Below are 26836 nucleotides of genomic sequence, written 5' to 3' on the forward strand. Positions count from 1 at the left end.
AACATCATCGAAGCATTCAACTATTATTCAGTTGGGCAGGTATGCAACAATTATGCCATTAGTGACAATTTCATTGATGTTCAAAATCATATAAATCATGTGCTTAAAGAGAGGAGAAACAAAGTCATTAGATGATTTGTATGATTGTCACATTTGTTTTTGTATGGTCCACGAGAAACATGAACCCATGAACAATTTGGAACAATTTGGAATGATTCGAATTATCTGTTTATGATGCTACTAGTTTTCCTTGTTATTTACTTTATTTATCTTGAAAGGTAACATTTTTAGCTTAGTTTGTATCAAATTGCATAAATTGGAAAAATGCAAAAATTCATTATTATTAAAGTCCAAAAATGCGAATAGGAATTTTAGTTGCTAAAAATACCTTTCTTAGAGTCAAAATCAAATGTTAAACTCGTCTTGACTATGTCTAAGTTAATAAAATCTTTTGAAAAATAATTGTTTTTAAAAGACAAGCCAAATGACTGAGTATAGGTTTTGGCGTCATCAAAAAAGGGGGAAAATTGATAGGAATATTTTTGTAAGTTTTGATGAGCCAAATGTACTTTAGATCCCCTTAGTTTTTAGGTCTTTTAGTACAGGCATCATAAATCAGAATATCGAGTCAAAAGGAATCTACCATAGGAAGAACAAAATTAATTTGAGAAATTAATTTTGGTCCTACGAGTATTCATCCGAGAAAGAAGTATAAAGGAATGGCATTGCAAAGAATGATTGGATGAGCCTAACGGCGAAATGGTAGAAGTCCTTACTCAAAATGATCACACCTGAGATCGATTCCCCCCCAAGGACTTAATTTTTACAAGTCAAGTTTTCGGACAAGCACAATGTCCAAAAGAGCACGATGTTCACCAAGGAGCACAATGCTACCGAAGGAGCACAATGCTACCAAAAAGAGCACAATGTATTAAAAAGAGCATAATGCTACTGAAGGAGCACAATGCTACTGAAGGAGCACAATGCTACCAAAAAGAGCACAATGTATTTAAAAGAGCACGATGTGTGCTGACAAGCACAATGTGTGCTAAGGAGCACAATGTTCTACAGGAGCACAATGTGAACAAGCACGATGTGTCCAAAGAAGCACAATGTGACCAAATCAGAAAAGCACAATGTTCAAGTCAAAGGAGCACGATGTTCAAGTCAAAGGAGCACAATGTGGCAAAGAAGCAAGATGATCAGAAATTGGATAAATTCGAAGGAATTTATTTCCAAGTCTACCCACATGCCACAAGAATCCAAAATTGCCTGAAAGACATTTGATCAGAACGGAAAAATATTTATGAAGACAGGAATATAAAAACTTATCCTAGAAATAAATTCTATCAGATGAATTTATTTCAAAGATATGTTGGATATTCAATATAACAAGAAAATTAATATTTTAAGAAACAACTAGAAAATCAAGTTGTGATAAAATATTATTTGTCAGGCAAGTTGACAGTCAAATCAAAATTGAAGACCTACTATTGTCAACAATATCAGGCTATGAAGATTCAAAATTCAAATATCAAATTATCCCACTCCAACGGATATATTTGATTGCCTATAAAAATCCATGAAGACTTGAAGATGTGGTGTAGAGAAGGAGCAGAGCAACGAGATAGAAGTGCAATACACATGAAAATTCAAAAGTGCAAGTGCTCAAATATTCTTAGAGACTTAGTCTGAATAGTCTCAAATCTAGTTGGAGAGAGATACAATTACCTTTGTATTTGTAATTGTAGAAAGAGTATAGCTGTGTGCAAAATACTCTAGTGAGTGTAGCTGTGTGCAAAACACTCGTAGCTGCTAAGTGTAGCTGTGTGCAAGACACTTAGTTGGCGTTGAGTATAGCTGTGTGCGAAATACTCGGAGTTGAGTGTAGCTGTGTGCGAGACACTCGGAGTTGGGTGTAGCTGTGTGCAAAACATCCGGAAGAAGTGCTTGTGTAGCGCTTATTCACAATTGTAACTGTGTGTGGAAAATAGTGAATTTCTCCTAGACGTGAAAGGAGAAAAGTGGACTATGAAGATTACGCCACTTCCGAACCACTATAAATTGCCTCTCTCATTTACATACTGCACTTACATAATTTGCTCTATTTATCTATCTTATCCGACTAACCCGTTTACTATTCACAGTCAATTTTAATCATTCGGGTTTAGTGTGTTTTTACGTATGCATGTGACTCAAACTTCTCAAGCTTAAATATTGAATTATTCTAAGCAAGTTTGACGTGTTGCATGTAACATTCATTACACGGTCGACGTGTTACGATATTTATTTATAATCTTGAATATTGTTATTATATATTGAGTGCACCATCTCCTTTATATATTCAAGATATCTCTGTTATTTACAAATCATCTGTACCTATCTTACATGCGTATTTAATTCATTGATTGGGCATAACTCTTTACATACTACTATTCCGCTGTGCAGTTCAAACTTACTCTATTTACTTGTTACTTAGAGTTGAAATTACCAAAGAGTTATTTATTTCGAAAAAAGCTTGAAAGTCTATTCACCCCCCCCCCCCCCCCCCCCCCCCCCATCTAGACTTCCATCCAATCAAATTATGAATAAATCTTGTTAGGAACATATGTAATTAGATTTTGATGATACCAATGTAGTTAAGATTGTAGACCCCTATTTTTCTTTATTGTTTCCTGCTACTTTCGTGTTAGACGAAAGTTGTCATAACTCATCTTGTGATTCGTGTTAAGCTAGACAAACACACGAAACTGAGTTATGATCTTATAGATAGGTCTACAAGAACGAAAGAAGATCGAAGAATGAAGAGAAGCTACAAGAGTCGAAATGTCCATCTCTCGACTAAGCAGCAAATAAAGAAGTAACTCTTAAAGCTGCTCATATAGACTAGATAAAGACAATCTTTCGTCAAGAGACTCTAAGTCTAAGTTAGACTTTTAAGACAATTCTTCTCTTAGAACACAAGAAGAATGTTGTCTAAGTCTCAGCAGGGCAATTATTCTTGGAAAGAGCAATCCTAATCAAGAAGCATTAAATGATTGGTACTTCATGACAGAGCTAGAAGACAAAATTTACCGATGTTCTTGCTACCAACGGCTACATAGTACAGCCGCATTAAATGCTGCATTAAATGCACCAAACCCTTCGGTTTTTTACCACTCGTCTATAGGTTTGAAATACCATCTCCCTCCAACGGATGGATATTTCCTCTCCTATAAATATCTATCTTCTTTACAGAAGAAGGTGCTGGTTTTTCTCTCAATTGCTCATTCATACGCAAAAGCTCCTTAAACACAAGCTCATTCTATTAAAGCTTTTGAAACCAGTGATTTAAGGTGTGAAGTTTTAAGCAAGTTCATCAGATTCATCCTTCATCACCTTGAAGAAGTCTTGCATTTTCTAAAAAGGAAGTTATCCATCATTCAGCCAGCAAGTCAAGACTTCAACCTGTTGGAGACACACGGAAATCTTTTATCCAACACTCAACTCTGAAGAAGACGTTGAGAGAGGTGGAGTAAACTCTAGGAGTTGAAAAACCTTCCAAGTAGTTGTCTGGCTTAGTGATCAAGGAAGCTAGCTTGAAGTAGTTTGTACTAGGAGTGATAGTGCAAACTCTTTCACAAGTTGTGAAAGAAGAGTGGAGTAGGCACAGTTGGCCGAACCACTATAAAAATCTCTTTGTCCATCTCTCTTTACTTATCGTTTTTATTTTCGTGCATAGCATACCATATCCTCATAACCCGAAAGTTTCAAAAGCGATAATCCGCGCAAAGCAAATTAAAACGAACCAACATATCCGCTGCATAATAACACCAAAAGGAGTTATCTCGATAAAATTGAATTGAGTCTATTCACCCCCCCCCCCCTCTCTATACTCTAGTTTCGACCCTACCGGGACCAACAAGTGGTATCAGAGCAGTTGCCCTGTATGGTAAACGTTCTTGCTTTACTGCCTGGTAGATCCATTTTTACAAAAATTTGCATAAGTAAAAAAAAAAAAAATCTTTGCACAAATTTTCTAAAAGAAATGGAAAGAGAGCATTCTAACCGTTCTAGGCCTCTTGCCTTTAATCTCTCAAAGTTTGATGACTGGAAAGTAAGAATGCAGGCACATATTTTGGCCATTCATGATGAAATGTTGGACGTGATAAGTGAAGGCCCTATTGTCGTTATGATGGTAAATACTCAGGCAGCTGCACAAGGAGCAGATGCAGAAGCCATAATACCAAAGCCAAAATCGCAACTTACTTCAGATGAGAAGACTAGGGCAAACCTCGACAACGTTGCACGAGACATTCTCTACAAGTCTCTAGATGACTCCTTATTCCCGAAAGTACGAAAGTGCAAAACGGCTAAGGAGATTCATGTATGAAATATGCACTCAATGTGGGATTCTGATGATTTAGATATGGTATGTAAAATTTATTAAAAGTAAATAGTTTTAAATTACACTTTAGTAATGTTAAAACTAATTATTTGATAATTTTAAATTTTTGTAGGAATTATTATTTAATAGAAAGCCTTATTCAGAAGCGCAAATTGATGAGATTCGTGAGGTTTGGTCTAAATATTTTACTCAAGAATGTATATCAATTTTTGAACTATGATTTAATTATATTAGTTAATTGTAATGATGTATTGTTGGTACTTATCTAGCTTATTACATATGTGTTGAAGTAGTGTAGTATAAATGTGTTGAAAACTTTGAAGTGTTGTGAATTTAATGTATTGAAGTTTAATTTAGTACGTGCTAAAGTGTTGGCAATGATGTATTGAAAATTTTGAAGTGTTGTGAATTGAATGTATTGAAGTTTAACTTAGTGCTAAAGTGTTGGCGTAATGATGTATTGAACTTTAGTTGAAAGCTTTGAAGTGGTAGTGGTTGTGACTGCATGTACAGGATGAAAATAATATTTTTTTGTACAGGAAAAAAAATGGATTTATTAACAAATTAAAAAAAAAACTATAATTCGCGTCCAAAGTTCTTCAACTTTGGACGCGAATTATTAAAAGAAAATGATAAATCGCGTCCAAAGTCGAAGAACTTTGGACGTGATTTACTGACTTTGCACGTCCAAAGTTGACCAACTTTGGACGCGCAAAGTCAGTAGTCAACATTGTAATCAGATAAATTGCGTCCAAAGTTCTTCAACTTTGGACACGATTTATCATTTTTCGCGTCCAAAGCTGATTGTATATACAATCAGTGTCCCCGACATCTGCGTCCCAGCTACTTTGGATGCGAATTATGCTTTACTTTGGACGCGAATGACTGTTTCTGTACTAGTGAGGAGACGAGCAGGAGAAAGACAACAAACTTACTGTGGCCATGAAAAAGTTCGAGGACTTCAAGATGCTGTCAGCCGAAACCATCACAGATATGGAGTTCAGATTCACCAAACTGATGGGAGAAATTTTTGATCTCAGGAAGGAATCGTCAAAAAAAGAAAAGAACCTAAAGATCCTTCGAGGACTTCGCAAGTCATGGGAAATGAAAGTGACGGCAATGACAGATCACCGAGATATGAAAACCATCTCCTCGACAAAGATCTTCAGTGATCTCAAGGCGTACGAGTTTGAGCATGAGCCGAAAGAATTAGAGAACACAGAAACCAGAAACATTGCTCTAGTTGCAAGCCAGCAACCTTCAACTTCTAACAGGTCAAATTCTATTCCTAATGAATTCTTATCTGACGAACAATTTGTCGTGTTTGTACGTAGAATGAAGCGGTTTATGAGGAAGAACAATTTCCAAGAGCAACAAAAGTTTCAGAACTCCTCAAACCAAAGGCAATACGAGAAATCACCTCAAACCTCTAAACAAGAGTCAATGGATGGACAAATGCTGTGTAACAACTGTCGAAAACCAGGGCACTTCAAAGCAAATTGTCCTCATCCAATGGTTCACAAATATCAGGATCAAGAACTCAGCACCAGTACATCAAAAGATGCTGCTAAGAACAGTAAAAGAAGTGATCAACAGGAACAAAACCAACCTCGACACAAGAGAAGAAGAAGAGCTATGGTGGTGAACGAATCCGCCAAAGCAGCTCTTCAACTTCAAGCTCTGAAGACGAATGTTCTGGAGATGAAAAAGGACTGCTATGCTTATTCAGTCAGGAAGAAGGAACAAATGATCTATGCTTAATGACTGATGATGGCGAGGTAAATTCTCAAACCTCCTCGTCAAATCAAATAGAACCTAGTTCGGATAGTGAAAGAAATCCAAATGAAACTATCTTTGAGATGATGATGGATTTCAAAGTAATTAAAAACACATACTCTAAATTAAAGGAAGAGAACTCTCAACTATTGCAAAAGATTAGCTCGAAAAGCAAGTTCTTCTTCTTAAAGAGAAGTGTACAGAAAGAGAGTTGCGGGAGTAACAATTGCGTGAGGTTCTTGATTGGTTTAACAATTCATCCAACCTAATGGATCGATTGGTGAATGGATCAAAACCGCCAGGGGAAAGAACCGGAATTGGTTATGACCTCAGCTCCCCTTCACATATTCTTTTGAACAAATCCACAGACAAATATTCACACGAATGCTTCAAGTCTGTGTTTGTTCAAGGTCCAACCCAAATGTCTGAGTCAATGACCAAGATTAACAATCATGTTCAACCACAATCAACAAGCCAACCGAAAGAAAAGGCTTAACAACGAATTGTGGAACCCCGAAATGAGAATCCCTTGAAAGGCAATCCTATGCATAATGATAATGTCAAAAGGAATGGACCGAAAGGTAATAGACCTAGTTTATACCATCAAAAAGGTCAGCCTACAAGAGATCGATAACCAAACAAGGGTGAAACCGAATGTGAATTAGAGGCAAAATCGTTCTAAGTATCCAAGAAAGGAACCTCGGCGAGGAAATCTGAAAGAAGAACGAAATGGACATGCCAAGAGGTCACTTAGAAGACCAATGACAGGCAACGGATGGAGTGGACCATCCGAAGAGGATTGGGTTGTTTATCCTGAACCCTTGTCTAAAGTGCAATTTGAGAAGATACATCGGCATAAACAAACTAATTATTTTAAGCAGTATCGCAATCCACCTGGTAACTATTTTCAAAGTCGATACAAAGCCAAAAATTTTGCCAAAATCTATTATGATTATCAAGTTTTTAATGGATACAAAGGACCAAGGATGAGTTGTGTTAACTCTAGGTTCATATGGATCCCGAAATTGACAACTAACCTTCAAGGACCCGAAACTGAAGGGGTACCTAAAACTGCATAACTATTTTACAGGAAAAATAAGTCATATGGTATGTCGACAGTGGATTCTCAAGACATATGACCAAAGATAAGACAATTTTGAGCAACTATAAAGAGATTGATGGACCAAAAGTAATCTTTGGAGGAGAAACAAGTGGAAAAACTCGTGGAACAGGAGACATCATCAAAAATGGAATAACAACTCAAGATGTCTCGTATGTCGAAGGATTAAAGTTCAATCTACTAAGCACGAGTCAATTCTGTGACAAGGGATACAATGTTGAATTCTCAAAAGATGTGTGTAAAGTGATCAGCACGAGAGATAGTGACGTCGTTCTCACAGCAAAGCGAAAGAAAAACATATACGTTATCTCTTGGAATTTATCTAACACTAATGTTTGTCTTGTCGCAAAAAGTAATGCAGATCTAAGCTGGGAATGACACAACAAGATGAGTCATCTGAATCTAAAGGCCATTAACAAACTAGCCAAGAAAGATCTCGTGGAAGGCTTACCAAAAGCTACCTATCTCAATGATAAAATATGTGAAGCATGTCAGAAAGGAAAACAAATTAAGACTTCATTCAAGTCAAAAATCTCAGACACGAACTCTCGACCGCTAAGTCTCTTACAAATGGATCTATTTGGACTGGTCGAACCTGCAAGTCTAAGTGGACGAAAGTACTCTCTCATTGTAGTAGATGACTATTCGAGGTATACTTGGACACTCTTCCTAAAGAAGAAGAATGAGACTGGGGTCGTGCTACCTGATCTCTTAAGACGACTGCAGACTGAGAAAGAAATCAACATTATAAGAATAAGATCATATCAGTGAACAGAATTCGTAAACAAAGTAATCAAGGAGTTCTGCGGATAAAGTGGCATATTTGATCAAATTTTGGCTGCACGCACTCCTCAACAAAACGGAGTGGCCGAAAGAAGAAACAGAACCTTGAAGGAAGCCGCACGAACTATGATCGCACACTCAGGGCTTCCTAAACGATTTTGGGCCGAAACTATCAACATTGCATGCTATACTCAAAATCGGTCTCTAATCAACAAAGCTCACAATCTGACCCCATACGAGTTGTGGAAAGGTAAGAAACCTGTTGTCAGTTATTTTCAAATCTTTGGCTGCAAGTGCTTCATTCACAACAATGGGAAGAATCATTTAAAAGCTTTTGATGAAAGAGCTGATGAAGGGATATTCATGGGATACTCCTCAGTAAGCAAAGTCTTCAGAGTTTTAAACAAAAGAACTATGGATATAGAAGAATCTATTCATGTCAAGTTTGATTAGCAAGCTGAGAAAGTCCCGGTTGATAACGAATCATCCAACATAAGGAATCCTAGCATACATACGGATTCAAGAAATGGAGAAGAAGATAGTTCAGATCATGAGGATCTTACTTCATCTTACGAGAGATATCAACCCAGAACAAGAGAACCCGAAGTCACAGCTCAGAATGATTTAACCTTGCAAGAAGTCGTTCCTATTGCTCAATCTCAATCTGAACCAATGATCTATGTTGAGCTGCCTTATATTCCTGAAATGGATGCACAAAATCATCAAACATTTTTTGAACCATATCTAAGGTGGTTAAGAGATCATCCACCTGATCAAGTTATCGGAAACATTCAAGAAGGTGTGAGAACTCGTGCCTCCATGCATGAAAGCATGATGGCATGCTTCTTATCACAAATGGAGCCAAAATCTATCGAAGATGCTCTGAGTGACCCAGATTAGGTCATAGCTATGCAAGAAGAGCTTCACCAATTTGAACCAAACAATGTCTGGGAACTTGTTCCTAGACCCACTCATCAGAATGTAATTGGAACCAAATGGGTTTTCAGAAACAAAATGAGTGAGGATGGCTTAATTGTCAGGAACAAAGCTCATCTTGTGACAAAAGGCTATTGCCAAGAAGACGGTATTAATTTTGATGAAACCTTTGCTCCAGTTGCTAGACTTGAAGCTATACGAATGTTCTTAGCCTATGTAGCGTACAAAGATTTCAAATTATATCATATGGACGTAAAGAGTGCATTCTTAAATGGCCTTCTTGAGGAAGAAGTCTATGTGGAACAACCACCAGGTTTCACCATAGACTGTGGAAATGAAAAATTCTATCACCTTAAGAAAGCTCTATACGGGCTGAAACAAGCTCCACAAGCTTGGTACGATACCTTGTCATATTTTCTTATCAATTGTGGATTCACGAAAGCAGTTGTTGATAAAACACTCTTTCATATCAAAGATGATGATCATGTTTTGCTTGTGCAAATATACGTTGATGACATTATATTTTGTTGCACAAATCCTGATCTATGAGAAAAGTTCTCCAATCTCATGCAAGGAAAATTTGAAATGAGCATGATGGGAGAACTGAATTATTTTCTTGAATTACAAGTCAAACAATGTCCTGATGGAATATTCATCAATCAGGCCAAGTATACGAAAGATTTGATCCAAACGTTTGGTATTGATGGAAAAACTTCTGTTAAAATTCCCATGAGCACATCTTTACGAATGGAAATTGACAATGAGGGACAAGATGTGGACCAAACGAAATATCATGGGATAATCGGATCCGTCCTTTACCTAACAGCGAGTAGACCCGACATTTCTTTCGCTGTTGGGATATGCGCAAGATTTCAATCCAAACCTAAGGAAAGCCATTTGAGTGCTGCCTAAAAGATTCTAAGATACCTCAATGGAACTCAAAGTGTTGGACTTTGGTACCCGAAAGGAGGATCTTTTGATCTAGTTGGGTACTCTGATGCTGATTTCGCTGGTTGTAGAATTGACTGAAAAAGTACCTTAGGAACCTGGCAGTTCTTAGCGGGAAGACTCGTGTCATGGTTCAGCAAGAAACAAAATTCATTAGCAGCTAGCACATCTGAAGTCGAGTACATTGCGGCTGGAAGCTGTTGTGCTCAAATTCTATGGATGACACATCAATTGAGAGATTATGGTGTGATAGCACGAGAAGTGTGCATAAAATGTGACAACACAAGTGCCATTGCTATCACGCATAATCCCGTTTTACATTCTCGAACGAAACATATTGATATCAAATATCACTTCATTCGAGATCATGTTGAAAAGAAAGACATATCACTCGAATATGTCAATACAGATGATCAGCTAGCAGATATTCTTACTAAACCACTTTGTGAGAGTGGGTTTGCAACACTCCGACACGAAGTTGGTATGATTGAAAGGATCTGACAAGCATGCTTGTCGTGTGGAATCAATCTGCAAGATTCCTGAAAGATTCCAAATAGGGGATTTTGTTCATGAAATAAAGATATTATGGAAATATCTACACGCAACCAAGTGTTATTCTATCCTTATAAAAAGATGCCTAGCTCAAAAGAAAAATTCACACTAACCTACTAATCCTTTTTCCAGTTGCTCTAGTTTTCTTGATTGCATGTATGAATCAAGACAAAGGAAAGGGTAAGGTAGATGATCAAGTTGAACGATGTGCTGTCTGACGAGAACGATACTTAAAAGAAGCCAGAAAGATGACAATGGGAATAGTCACCAAAATACGAGAGCATCATGATTAGGTGGAAATTACACACTCTCTACCGGATACAGGAAGCCGAAAGGAAATGTTTGCAGATTCTCAGACAAAGAAAGAGTATTACTTGGAACAAGATCGGAAATTTGCAAACGAAAGGATTATGATTCTCAAAAGATCCAGCAATCATTCACACCAAGAATCACCGCACATCTTTTGTGGGTATCCTATTCCTAAGAATCCACAGAGTTTGGAAGATTTCTCTCATGTCCAAATTCGGTCAACATCAGAAAATGAGTTACATGTGCCCTCTCTCGCTGTTGAAGAATTGGACAATTATGGAGATAAAGCTTATATACCTGAAATGAGTGAGAGCGTTGATCATCTGGAACTCCACCTACCTTATCCGTTTCTCTAAGATTCACAAGAAAATGAAAATTTAACTTCTTGCTAGACCCATGAGAATATGTCAGTTAATATCACTCATGTAGTCTGGTTTATCCCATGGAAGTCTTAAATAAAAATCCTCATTCCTGGTCGTTGTTCGTTTAACGGTTTCATTCCTCTCAATAATGACTCTATTGACCTGAAGATTCTCAATGCTGAACATATATGAATCTGGTCAAGGGTTGTAATGACGATGGAATATATTCTGAAACAACAACTCATTTATGTTTCTATGCAAAAATTGAGCGTTATGGGAAATCTAATGGTTATAAATGCCACTATTCGTGTCAGCTCATCCAATCGACATAGGACACATAAGTTGAGAAATGGCTTTTGGAATATTTTAATATTTAGGAAGTGAAATCAAGGCTATATATTTGGCTGTCTTGATTTCTTTTTTCTTTTTAGATTTAATTTTGGATTCATTTTTTGCTGAGTTGCAGGAGGAATGGATCGATGACAAAGAAGGTCCATCAAATTTCTTTGACTATCTGGACATTATAAATAAGAATTTGAAGACGCTTAATACGGTAAAGATTGAATGGTTTAAAGGATCCAGACATGAAATGCTTTTCTTGAAAGCACTGCTCTCAAAATCAGTTGCACTAGACAAAGTTGTTGTTCAAGAATTACGTAATAGGCACAACGCCTTGGCTCTTATCAACTCAAGGAAGTTGTTGGACTTTCCTCGTGCATCTCTAAAAGCACAAGTTGTCTTCATGGAGTACAACTTTAACTATAGGCTAATTGGTCCGCCAGAAATTTAGGAATGAATTCAGATGCTTCAGTTTGGATGCAACATAGAAATGTTTTTTTTTTTAATTTTTTTTTTTTTTGGAGTACAATGCAACTTATGACTTTGTGTGATGCTCCATAGTTCTGATATGTGGCGCAGTCTTTAAAATAAATTTGTTTGCTCAATAGATTTTGTAGTACTATATATATATATATATATATATATATATATATATATATATATATATATATATATATATAAAATTTAAATTATAGACTAATTGTGAAATGATAACAATTTTTATATATGTTACTAAAGATACGAGAAAAATGTGTAAGCTCCAATGGTAACAATTGTTGATTATAGTTCAAGTTATAGGGTCGCGCTCAGGTACGAATAAGTGCCCAGGAGAGAAATGTAAACCAATCAGCACGCGCCACGTGTTAGCATTCATTGATCGGATGCACTTGCTTTCACCTATAAGTGCACATATTTTCGCCTGCAAGTGCATGTAGTTTTTGCCTGTATTCATTGATCGGGTGCACCTACTTTCACCTATAAGTGCACATACTTTCGCCTGCAAGTGCATGTAATTTTGCCTTGTTAACATTCATTGATCTGAGTTCAGTGGGTAGTAATACCCCTGAAAACCACCCGCAAACATTCATGCACCTAGGTGCAACTACTTATAACTATTAACATTCATTGATGATCTGAGTTCAGAGGGTAGTAATACCCCTGAAAATCACCCGCAAACATTCATGCACCTAGGTGCAACTACTTATAACTATTGGTGCAACTAATTATAACTATAGGTGCAACAAGTTATAACTATATGTGCACTTAGTATTGATGCTCAGTGTAAATTTTTACTTGCACCTATAATATATTTTACATGCACTTGTAATACATTTTACTTGCACTTCGATGTTTAATTATTTACAAAAATGTCATCGCGTTTTTTAAAAAAAATCAGTGTTTCCCATCCATTAGATCTGGACACGTGGACAGATGAGATGCATTCGCACTTCTCTCCTGGACAAGTCATTCGCACGGGAGTGTAACTCTCAAGTTATATATATGTAAATAATATACGTATTATATATATACACACATATGATTTATCATTCTTAGAAATTTAATTAAAATATAATAAACAATTAAATTAATTATATACTGGTTTTAATAAAATGATAATTAAATGCTCCATAATAGGAAAAAGTTAAGATATGATATGATATATATAAGTGTATGATATGATAACAATGATGGAGTCATCAATGTTATAATTAAATAATAATGGAGTTATAGCGGTGTAAGGGTATTTTTGTCTAACAAGAATTTAGAAGGGACATATTTTGTCCAATAAGATTGATGTGTACACCATTTAAAGTAAAATGTATACCTTTATTAGCATACCTAAAAAAACGAACATAAATCAAAGATACAACTTGGATTTAGACTTATTATGTTTTTTAGATATGAGAGTTTCTTTTTAATTATTTAAAATTAACAAAATATATATATAATTTATTATTTTTAAAAAATTCAAAATGACGCTTGCTAACCAGGTAGTAAAAGATTTTACCAGAAAATTAAACTCACTTGCACAAAATTGATTAATTTAAAGATTCAATTGCATTTAAAAAAAATATTGTGATTCAATTATATTATCATGTACCTTTCAATAGCATATGGTGATATAAAGTTACCAAAGAGTATTTTATGGAAAGAATAACAAGGCAAGTAGTATTGTTTAATAGTTTTGAGTACAAAGTATTGTATATTCATTGTCTGCCACAGTGATAATTATTTATACTAGTTTTTTTACGCGCTTTGCACGAATAGATTAATGTCCAATAATAATTTTTAAATAAGTATTTCAAAGTATATCAATGCAATATTATATAGGAGATGTATGTTCATGCATAGGTAAATAAATGTTGAATTTGTTTATTTAAATCGGTAATTTAAAAGTATATAAATGCAAGATAATATATGAGAGATTGGTTATAATTGTCACTAAAATAAATGTTTGCAACTTTGTAATAATGCTAGTCTAAATACTTACACTAAAAGCGATAGTCTAAATAAATACTACTTTTGATTTAAATTTCTCAAATTATTCTTAATTCTCTTTTGAGTAGCATTATCATTATCTTCATCTTCAGTACATGTCATCTTTTTTTTTTGTTTTTTTTTTTTTTATTGGTGGTGTGTCATGTGCAATTGGGTTACTAGTGGTAGCATAGACAATCGTTATGATGTGGAACCGTGTCCACCTTGCTATGTTCATAATTACTGAACTATATGTTCATAATTATAAAGTTATATATTCATAATTTTTGAACTTCATATTCATAATTATTGAACTCTATATTCATAATTACAGAACTCTATATTCATAATTACTGAATTATATGTTCATAATTATAAAGCTATATATTCATAATTTTTGAACTTCATATTCACAATTATTGAATCTCTATATTCATAATTACAAATTATATGTTCATAATTATGTTCACAACTCTATGTTCATAAATTTTTAACTATATATTCATAATTATGAACAGTTTTGGAACTGTGTCCCTCTTGCAAGGTGGACACGGTTCCACGGCATAATTTGCCTAGGATAGAGGGATACATCGTACAATGAGATTATAGTGTAGGAAGCTTTAGATTTGCCTTGCTGTGTATATGACTGTGATCTTAGTTGTGCTATGAACTCTTTATCTTACAAGCACTTATTGATATTTGGTAGTGGTAGTTTTCCCCCTACATGTTTCATGTGTTGTAAGATGTGTATCGTAGGTTATCATGTGAAAGTGCAAAATCATAATTGAAATATTAAGTTTTGTTCTAAATAATCAAATGAAGATTAATTAAACCAAAAAAAAAAAAAAAAAATCTTAGCCTAATTTTATTTTTTATTTTTTTAAAAAAAAATGCAAGAAAATCAAATGATTTTTAAAGTTCCAGATTTATAATTTTTGATGCTCAACTTTGAATGTTATGTATTTAGTCGGGCTAATTATTTGAACAAAGTTTATGTTGAGCAAACCAAGCCACACCTCTCCCCCTCTCACCAAGTCACCGTCTACCCATTTTTTCCTTTCCATTTCCCTCTACCTCCCTCACAAACAACCAACAGCAACATCGAAACAACTTTTCCAGTGCCGCCCTGTGACGTAGATTCAACCTTGGTGAGCAGTGACACCTTATGGCTAAAGTAAGATATTCTATTGCTTTGCTGGTTTTTGCTATTAGCTTTTATATATTTGTTTTCAATTTCTTGTGGTTGATTCCATTTTTGGCATAGATAAGTGTGTTGTGTATTTATGTTGTTGCTTATAATTTTTTTTTGAAAGTAAACTGCTGCATGTATTAATCAATCAAAGTCGAAATGAAGGTAGGAGGATTATCCTCCCACAACATAGAGTTTGCCTGTATAGAGGCCGACTGAGCTAACGAATGAGCTAAAATATTTAACGAACGAGGAATATAAACAACAGAGCAGGAAATTAAAAGATTCATCAAGTCCCGACATGCTGAAACAGCTAAACCATCGTAGGTGCGAAACTCCGTCGCTGAATTACCAAGGGCGTGACATAGGTCCGAACAATCTGATCGTAGCACCACCTCCACGACTCCACGATCCCTAAGCCAGGAAAGGGCCTCCTTACATGCATACGCCTCCGCCATAAAGGGTCCCTGACAAAGCGGTAAAGGGCCGTTCTTGGCTGCAATAAAGTTTCCACTCGTATCCTGTAGTATAATGCCGAACGCCCCTTTCCGAGTTGTGGCCGAATACGCCACGTCAAAAGAGCAGCACAGCTGCGCCGTGGGCTGGCCAGCAGCGTCAGTAGCGACGTGAGGCAGCTGCTGCCTCTCCGTGCGGCCTGTAGCCGAATGCCATGCGGATAGAGAAGCCATCGCCCTTTCGTACACAAGCCGTGGTCTACCCACCTTATGCTCCCACACTGCCAAATTCCGTTGTAACCAAATATTGTACATAATGGCCACCATAGAAGTAAACTGCTTTTCATCAACATTTCGCAGCAACAATTCAAGCCACACACCAAAGTCATCATCCACCGTACTCTGCACAACAAAGCCCGAAATATTCCACACACATTTAGAAAAGTCACATTGTACTAAAGAGTGTAAAATATTTTCAGGGCAAAGAGCACACAAAGGACATGCTAATGGGACATCTACCCTCCTATTATATAAATTCATGGTGGTGGGTAACACTCCTCTCACTGCTCTCCACAAAAAAACTTTCCACATCGGGGTTACCTTTAGGTTCCAAATTTTATTCCAAGATGTGAAACCATTTGGGGGTACAATAATGGCTCCCATTAAATTATGGTAGGCGGCTTTCACAGTATAAATTCCTTTGGGGTTCTCATGCCAATACCACATATCTTCATAGGCAGGGCTAATTGGTATTGCCGAAATCCGCTCAACATCCGCAGCAGAAAACAACTCATTAAGCAAAGGTATGTCCCAGGTAGAGGATGCCGGATCAATTAACCCAGAAACTTTTACTTCCCCTAGGTGAGGAGGTTTTTCTGACATAACTCTTGGCTCAGAATCACTCGGCAACCACGGGTCACCCCAAACTAAAGTGGAGTCACCGTTACGAATCCTCCGCCTAATATTTCGAATAATGAGTCCATGGGCAGCCATTATACTTCTCCAAGGAAAGCTTGGATTATTTCCAACCGAGGCATTCAAAAAGTCTGAATTCAGGTAATACCTGGCCTTATATATTCTTGCCACCAGAGATTGGGGATCTGTTAAAAATCTCCAGCCCTGCTTGCCCAGCATAGCTACATTAAAAGCTCTCAAATCCTTGAAGCCTAAACCACCATATTTCTTTGGTATACTCATTTTATCCCAGGCGAGCCAATGTATTCCTCCCCCATCCTTTCCATTACGCCACCAGAATCTGTTCATAACACGCTCCAGGTTCTTGCATAGCGAGTCAGGTAACAAAAAGACACTCATAGTAAACGTTGGCATTGCCTGCGCCACCGATTTGAGTAAAATTTCTTTACCTGCTCGAGATAAAAGTTTCTTATTCCAAGAACCAATTCTTTGCCTCACCTTATCCTCCACATAAGCAAACACCGCCCGCTTATTCCTCCCCACAAAAGCCGGTAGTCCTAAATACTTTCCAAAATTTTCTGCTTGATGCACCCCAAATTCCGCCAACACCAAATCTCTTTCAGCTTGCTGGGTGTTCCTGCTAAAACATATATTTGACTTATGATAGTTAATGGTCTGACCAGAAAGCTCCTCATAACAAGTAAGACACCGTTTGACTGCCCGTGCCTCTCCAACATTTGCCTTAAAGAACAGGAGGCTATCATCCGCAAAAAAGAGATGTGAGAGAGCAGGAGCTCTTCTCGCCACCCTTAATCCATGCACATCACCTCTATCCTGAGCCTGTTGTAATAACAATGATAACCCCTCTGCACAAATTAGAAACAAATATGGGGACAAAGGATCCCCCTGACGAAGCCCACGAGATGGGGTTAATTGACCTCCAGACACACCATTAATCATAACATTGTATGAAACAGTAGTGACACATTCCATAATTAGATTTACCCACCCTGTTTGGAAGCCTAAAGCCAACATCATTTTTCTCAAAAATGACCACTCCATTATATCATAGGCTTTTGCCATATCCAACTTCAAAGCTCCCCATCCCACCTTACCTAACTGCTTTCTGTTTAGAAAATGTCCTACCTTAGCAGCAATCAAGATATTATTAGTAATCAACCTGCCATGAATAAATGCACTCTGCGAAACAGAAATAATATCACCTAACAGGGGCTTGATACGATTAGCGATTACCTTTGCAATAATCTTGTAAACAACATTACTTAAGGCAATCGGGCGGAGGTCCGTAACCACCTCAGGGGACTGTGTTTTCGGGATTAGCACAATATTCGACTCATTAAGACCAGTTGGCAAGGACCCCATATTTAGACATTGAAGCACACAACTAGTCACATCTGTACCAACAATGTCCCAAAACTTTTGATAAAAGCCCGGATTCATTCCATCCGGTCCCGGTGCTTTGTCTGGAAACATAGCAAACAACGCATCTCTCACCTCCCCCGGATCATACGGCCGATTCAGCCAAACATTGTGGGACTGGGTAACACGAACAGGGATAGAGGCAAAAAAGTCCGCTCCATTACTCACATCGGGGTTAGCAGTAAAAATATCATTAAAATAATTCATTACGACTGCCTTCATAGCATCACCATCTACCCATCCACCCAACTCATCTTTAAAACGTAAAATAGTATTCTTACATTTTCGGGCAGAAGCATACCTGTGATAGAAACGAGTATTTGCGTCCGCCCCACGAAGCCAATGCTGCTTCGCCCTTTGCCTCCAGAATACATCCTCCTGCTTCTCCAATCTTACTAACTCAGTTTCCAGACGGCGAAAGTCTGCTAACGCCTGGGGGCTCATACGACCACGGCAATTCAACTGCTGTTTCTTGAGATTAGCAATCCGTTCCCCAAACTTATGGAAACGGTCACCACCCCACTTCTGAAGCTTCATACCACATCTCTCTACCCGGGCCTGCAAATCCTCCACCTCATGACCCCACGCCTCCTCCACAACCTCCATACAACCCTCATCCAGCAACCAGGCCATCTCAAAGCGAAAATGTCGCGGTCCAACTCGGGGTGCCCCACCTGGCCGTATGTCCAGGAAGAGAGCCGAATGGTCCGATCTCCTCGTCAGTATATTATAGACTCGGGCCCCTTCGACCACCTCTCGCCACTCATCACTCGCCACCACTCTATCCAACTTCTCCTCCACCCAATCCTCCATGCCTTCCCCCTTTTCCCATGTAAATTGATAACCAATCATGGCGATCTGTGTCAAGCCGCAGTCCTCAAGTGTTTCACCAAAACCCCTCAACAATGACTCAGGGTGTCTACAGCGTCCCCTCTTCTCATACTGAAAAAGCAAGTCATTGAAATCTCCCAAGACCACCCAAGGCAACATAGAACGAGACCTTAAGTGTCTTAAAAGATTCCATGACTCCTCTCTACTACCACGATCCGGAAAACCGTAAAAACCCGTCATCCTCCAGGGCGCAAAACCATCCATTCGTACCACCACATCCACATAGTTTCGTGAGTAACTTAACAGACTCACCGCATCATTCGATTTCCAAAATAGGGCTAAATCTCCACTACGCCCCCTATTATCCACATAGAACAACCCCTGGAACCCCAATTTCACACGTAACCGCTCAACATGATCTCTAGCAACCTTTGTTTCTATTAAAAACATAAAGTCGGGTTTCTTTCTGGATGCCATATCCAACACTTCCCGAACTGTTCGTGGATCACCCAAGCCGCGACAGTTCCAGCACAAGGTACTCATAAGGACGAGCGGGTCTGGGAACCAGAACCCGCCATGAACAAGTTTTTTGAGATATCCGTCATTGCCACATCCTCCCCAACCCTCTCCCTAGCTCCCTCACCACCCCGTCCCTCCTCCGTACGCCTTTTTGGACCACACGTCACTCCCTCCCCGTCCACCGGTTGCCCTACCGGAAGACTCCCCACACACGGCCTTCCCCCTCCCTCCACCACCGCCACTTCCTTCCCCGAGGCACACAGCTTTCTCCCTCCGTCTACCACCTCCTCCCCCTACGGGTACCAACCAAGAATGGCCCACCGGCCTAGGACCATGTGGTAACCCTGCCTTCATCTCCGCCCCATACGGATATTGATCCAAAGTGAGAGTTGAATTTCGTGCCTGTAAACAGAACTTGTATGAATGGCCTAACAAGCCACAAAAGAAGCAAAATGTGTGTAACCTCTCATACTTAAAAATCACCCAGCACCATGAATTATCCCGTTTAGCAAATTTCATCCTCCGTCGCAAAGGTTTAGCCACCGGAATACTAACACGGATTTGGTAAAACACCTTCCACGGCCGATCATCAAACCTCTCATCCCCCTTCACAAAACCACCCAAGAAGTTACCAACCTGTTCTTGTATGATCATGGACGTATAGCCCATTGGGAGTCCATAGACCTGCACCCACATATCAACACTATCCAGCACCACGTCAATCGGAAGTACCCCATCCTCCATCGGTCTACACACCAAGGTATGATTATCAAGCGCCCATGGCCCCTCATCTAACACACGTTGCAGATCTGTTTGATGATAGAAAATAAACAGGAAAAGATTCGACTGTAATTCTGAAACCTGCACACCGCACACGGGTTGCCATACGGAGGCTAAGACCTCCCGCATGAACTCGAGCTTCACAAACTTACGTGTCAAAAACCTACCAACGAGCACCCAGTCCGACGCCCCTCCCCTACCTCCGGCGCAGCGACCTCCCCTGCCGGAACCATTACATCCTCCTCGTCGAGCAAAGAGATGCCCGCGTAACCTTCGACCAACTCCTCTTCCAAGTCGGCGTTCGGCTGGTGCTCCATCGACAACTCCTGGTGCAGCGATGTCACGCTGGAAACGTGAGCAGATTCGCCAGAGAAACGCAGCAGAACGCAATCGGAACCCTAGCAAACGATCGGAACCCTAGGAAAACCTAGTAGAGATGTAGAGAGAACTCTAGAAAAACCCTAGAGAGAAAATTATTCATTTCCCGTTGTTGCTTATACTTATTTCAGTTGTTTCACATTATATTTGTGTTGGTGTGGCTTGGTTTGCTCTAATTTTAAAATTTTTATTTTTCATTTTTTTTCTTTTAAAAAAAGTTATCAGTGGGTAAGGTGGATTGAGGTTTTTCTTCGTCTTCCTCTAACCTGCATTGATAACTCTAGTTAAAAGTAAATTAAATCTTAACCTTATATGTTAGAAATTTCAAATTAAAATTCATAGAGTTAATGGAATTTGTAGGCTTGAACAATGCAAAAAAGATCCTCCAAATATTTCAATGACACATTATTATATTCCTTACTTATTTTTTATAATAAAATCAATGTATAAAAAAGATATCATTAAAAATGTCTTATTCAAATATTTTAAATAACACTAATATTGATAGATATTTATAATGTCTCTTCAATAATTTTATGATGGATCTATAGTATTGACTTAATAAAATTATAATAGTGACTTTTTAGACATGTAGTAGTGATCTGATTTGATAAACTTGTAAGAATAAGTTAATGAACTTGTAGTAGTAAATTGATAGATTTATAATAGTGACTTAACGAACATACCGTATAGTACCATAGTGATTTAATGGCGTACGGACCTTTAATAGTGACTTAATGATTTATCTTGTAATTGGGATTTAATAAACATGCAGTAATGACTTAATAAACTTGTATGTGGTTTGACAAGTCTATAATAGTATGTTTGTAGATCTACAGCAATGTCTCAATGAATATGTAGTTGTAACATAATTGACTTTAAGCTCTCTTTTTTTGAAAGAGACATTAATTAAGTTCATTTAAAAATTGAAAATAAAAAACAAAAGATTTAAGGTTTAAGCAAGCAAAGTGATGGAAAACTTGCATTGGTTCCAACAATGGCGGGGAGTGCAATATCAATATTTCATCTCAGTTTTTATTGGAAACAGAAGGTGATCCTATACAAGAGATTGTCGATAGCACATATCCTTCATACCGTAGTGGTAAGATAATGGACTATAAAATCTGGCGACTCGAGCCATCTTGGCTCCGAAGTTAGATGTTGTCGACTATGTGAATGAATACATTAATGGTATGAATGAGATGTCGTCTAAGACATATTTGAGTTGTGATTCTGTGTACAAGTCACACTAATGTTGATATATATGTTATCTGAATTTCACATTCCTGAATTCTTAAACGGTTTGAGGTGATCAGGTATACCAAACCATTCGGTTGAAGGTTGGATATCAGCTAGTTATGCTTTTGAGAAACATAGACCACTCATTGGGTCTTTGTAATGGAACACGATTGATTATCTCAAAACTAGGAAACCATGTGCTTGAAGCGCATATTATGAATGAAAACAATGCAGGTACAAATGTGTTGATCCCACAAATAGCATTGACTTCGTCAAATCCAAGGCTTCCATTTAAATTTCAAAGGAAGCAATTTCCTGTTATGTTGTCATACGTCATGACAATAAATAAAAGTCAAGGACAAACTTTAAATTATGTTGGTTTGTTATTAAAAAATCTTGTTTTTAACAATGACCAATTGTACGTAGCAATTTCAATTATGTTGGTTTGTTATTAAAAATCTTGTTTTTAACAATGGCCAATTGTACGTAGCAATTTCAAGGGTTAGCAACCCAACTGGTCTTAATGTTCTAATTTGTGGTGAAGTTTTTTTATGACTACTCAAAATGGGTTTACAAAGAAATTTTTTATAAGAGTTAATACTCATTTTGGTCCTTTGACTATTAGGTAATGCGCAATTTAGTCTCATACTATTATAAGTACCCAATTTAGTGCTCTAACTTGTAAAATCATACCCAATTTGGTCCTCCGTTACAATTGCCATCCATCCACTGTTATAGAAAGGGAAACAAAAATACCCGTACGGGCTTAGCTCAATGGTTCAGTGGCCAGTATTTGGGAGAAGAGACCAAGGTTTGAACCTCGATGGCGGCAGTGTCGAAATTATGTCTAAAGTGGGTAGATCCTTTATGCGCACCGGCATTTGACCCTGTCTGCTGAACCATTGAGTGGCGAGTTAATTTGGTCCCTGTGTTATTAATTTTTAGTCCCTCGTTATGAGACAAGTGGCGAGTTTGGTCCCTAACGCTAGTGGTGTGTTGACAAAGTTAATTCCATGGATAAAGAAGTAATTTTCTTAATAAAATTAAACTTGTAAACTTAGCCAAAATACTTTCGCCAAATTGACAAAAACCCTAATTCCATGGATAAAGAAGTAATTTTCTTAATAAAACTTGTAAACTTAGCCAAAATACTTTCGCAAAAATGACAAAAACCATAAGAGGGTGTTTGGTTGAATGTAATTTAGTTATAATTCAATGAAGGCCTCAATTACAGTGTTTGGTTGGAGAGAATTGCAATTCCCTCCTTTTGTTGAATTGCAATTCATGGGGTACCCCATGAATTTCAATTCAATGCTTGTCGGGAGGAAAAAAAAAAGGAGAAATAACAAAAATACCCATGTTGATTGTTATTATTATTATTACACAAGGACATTTTAGTCTTTATACAACTTTTTCATTTTCACTCCCAATAATTCTATTATTCCTCCGTACCAAACAATGTAATTTGAATTCTTACATTATTCTTTTCCCATCGAATTGAAATTCCTTACCCTCCTAAGTTGCTAATGTAATCAACTAAGAAACCATACTCCTGTTTTTCTAAAAAATCGAAGTTCAATATTTCAATTCTATTTATTAAAAAAAAAAAAAAACAACTTGAATTACGATTTTTTGAAAAATACACAAATTTGCTCCATAACATGGACAAGCTTGGTATCTTTTCCCTCGATTAGCATAACTACATGACATTTTAATGGGTAATAAATCATTACATCTACATCAAAAATTATCCTCAAATTGAGGGAAAGATGAAGTACCACAATTAAGAGATGACATCCTATAATTAACGGCTAATATTAGTTCATCAATACGGAGAATATTGATTATTTATTAAAACATATAAAATAGAGAAACAACTTACATGTGAATTTCGCAGCTTGGAAGTGGACGAATTTGAGATTTCACAGCTTGGGGAAGAAAAAGATCTTTGATTGTAGGTATAAGAAGAAAAGAATGACTGTTGCGCAATGAGTTTCAACATAAGAAGCGGATTATAATTTGAAATTCCTAATTTACCCCTCTATTATTAAATTGTTTTTAAGTTTCCGTTAGTTGCCGACGAAATATTAACGCTAGGGATCAAACTCGCCACTTCGCTCATAACTGAAGGACTAAACTAGGATACGACCATAACTTAGGGACTGAGTTGGAACTTGATTATAACTCAGGGACTAAAGATGCAATTTTCCCTTATTATTATTATTATTATATTATTATTATTATTATTATTATTATTATTATTATTATTATTATTATTATTATTATTATTATTATTATTGTTATTGTTGTTATTATTGTCATTATTATTATTATTATTATTATTATTATTATTATTATTATTATTATTATTATTATTATTATTATTATTATTATTATTATTATTATTATTATTATTATTATTATTATTATTATATTTGATGTTGGGACAATGCCTCCCGCCACCATATTACTTCCTACCGTATTATTTTAAAAACTAAAATGTAAACTACTAAAGTCTGTTTGTCCTTAAATGTGGTGTGCATCAATTGTCCAAAAAAAAAACTAATGAAATCTCAATTTCTTTTCTTTTAGTTAAATAAACATATACGATTAGAGTGCACTAATTATTATCCTCTTGAATCTAATCTTATAATAGTTATTTGTTGTCGAGGCATAGCCATTACGTCATGATATGATGTATTCTAAGATTTTCCCCATTTTTTATTTGTTTCATATGGTCTTTGTACTCGGAAAATAATTTTCACAGAACATTCTTTATGTTGATCTTGATTGATCCACTATCAAGATGTCTTCTTTTTTTTTTTTTTTTTTGGTGACGAGAAAAATTCGCTATGTATGAACAGATACTACATTGTTTGAGAGGAGATAGTACTTAAAAAAAATAATGTATTTTCATATGCTTAAATTATTTAAGTCAACGTGTAATGTTCATGAATAATAAGTTATTAGTTGTAATATATTGTTTAATCTTTATTTTCCTGAAAAATAAACATTCAGAAGCATCAGAATATAAATTTTATCATTTGTCATTTTCTTGAAATCAAAAAAGGTTAGTACAAATTTCAAAACTTGAAAATTAAAAGCAAGGTTGAAAAAATTGTTAGACGCCCTCTAGGCGCCTGGGGACTGCTTAGGGGCTAGATATATACATACCTAGGTGGCTGACCGCCTAGCGTCTAGGCGCAATTTTTACAACACTGATTAAAAGTAATTATTTGTTGTCTGAATAAGAAAACCATGCTCATTTATTGCCAAATAAAGCAGCTGACATTCTAATTCTTAAAAAAAAAAAAAAAAAAAAAAACTAAGTAGTCAAGTAGTGCATGAAATTTTATTAAAAGTGTGATTCATTAAATAATCAGAAAGTAACCCTTCAACAATTGATCAACAACATTTACAATAAGTGAACACAGTACACTATAAGTTTTATTTCGGTAAATTTTTGATTAACTGATCAAACCGACAAAGTTCGATTAATCGTTTTTAACCAGACTTTTTCGGTTCGATTAATGGTTAAATATATTTTTTTTAAAGATTTCGGTTAACGGTTAATTCAGTCCAAAATATGGTGGCAGGAGACACTGTCCCAATAATAATAATAAATAATAAATAATAATAATAATAATAATAATAATATAATAATAATAATAATAATAATAATAATAATAATAATAATAATAATAATAATAATAATAATAATAATAATAATAATAATAATAATAATAATAACAATAATAACAATAACAATAACAATAACAATAACAATAACAATAACAATAACAATAACAATAATAATAATAATAATAATAATAATAATAATAATAATAATAATAATAATAATAATAGCTAATACCAATTTTGGTCCCTTGACTATTAGATAAAAGGACGTTTTTGCCCTCTCTATAACGGTGGATGGATGACAATTGTAACGGAGGACCAAATTGGGTATGATTTTACAAGTTCGAGGACTAAATTGGGTACTTGTAATAGTATTAGATTAAATCGCGCATTACCTAATAGTCGAGTGACAAAAATGGGTATTAACTATTTTAATAATTTATAATTGTATTTCTGTTTAATGTGAATTTTTTTTTATATTTTGTATGTAATGAGCATTTCATATTTTTAAATTATACTATAACAAAATGATCGTGCATTGCACGGATGCAAATACTAGTTTAACATAACATTAAATGAGAAAAAATTACAACATTTAAAATAATTTAAGAGCTGAAATGAATACATAAATACTTCAGGGAAAAAAGCACCACAAACATATAATAAAATGAAGGTTAAAGTGTCATTTCGCACCATGAACCATAAGCGATTCTTCATGCTGCACCCTGACCTTTCATAATTGCTGTTTCGATCCACAAACCATTAAATTTTGTTCTGCTAGACTTTTTTACAGGTGTGAAATGATACTTTTAAAATAATTGAAGAGCTGAAATGAATACATAAATAATTGAGGGAAAAAAGCACCACAAACATATAATATAATGAATTAATACTCCGAACAAGTTTTAAATTTTGTTAAAAAGAAATAAGTTATTGAAACTGATATTTAGATATATAAACTAATACTAGTTCTTTTACGCACTTTGTGCGAATGAGATAATGCCCAATAATTATTTTTAAATAAGTATTCCAAAGTATATCAATACAATATTATATAGGAGATTTTCATGCATATGTAAATAAATGTTGAATTTGTTTATTTAAATCGGTAATTTAAAGTATATAAATGCAAGATAATACATGAGAGATTGATTATAATTGTCACTAAAATAAATGTTTGCAACTTTGTAATAACGCTAGTCTAAATATTTAGTTTTAAAGCGATAGTCTAAATAAATACTACTTTTGATTTAAATTTCTCTAATTCTTCTTAATTCTTTTTCAGGTAGCATTGTTATTGTTTTCATCTTCAGTACATGTCCTCTTTTTTTCTTTATTGGTAGTGTTTCATATGCAATTAGGTTACTGGTAGCAGCATAGAGGGATTCATCATGCAATGGGATTATGGTGTAGGAAGTTTTAGATTTACCTTGCTGTGTATATGACTGAAATTTTAGTTGT

At 36.0% G+C, this 26836-nt stretch overlaps 1 long non-coding RNA gene across 1 annotated transcript; it reads left to right on the forward strand.

Annotated features, from left to right (window-relative positions):
• The first annotated feature begins 8857 nt into the window (after nucleotides 1–8857).
• On the forward strand, nucleotides 8858–25716 carry LOC109149898. Its single transcript, XR_002049024.1, has 3 exons — nucleotides 8858–8867; nucleotides 22682–22687; nucleotides 25635–25716. It is a non-coding gene; the product is annotated as an uncharacterized LOC109149898 (long non-coding RNA).
• Nucleotides 25717–26836: the final 1120 nt, after the last annotated feature.

Source organism: Ipomoea nil, unplaced genomic scaffold, assembly GCF_001879475.1.
Source record: "Ipomoea nil cultivar Tokyo-kokei standard unplaced genomic scaffold, Asagao_1.1 scaffold2165, whole genome shotgun sequence".
NCBI classification, from domain to species: domain Eukaryota; kingdom Viridiplantae; phylum Streptophyta; class Magnoliopsida; order Solanales; family Convolvulaceae; genus Ipomoea; species Ipomoea nil.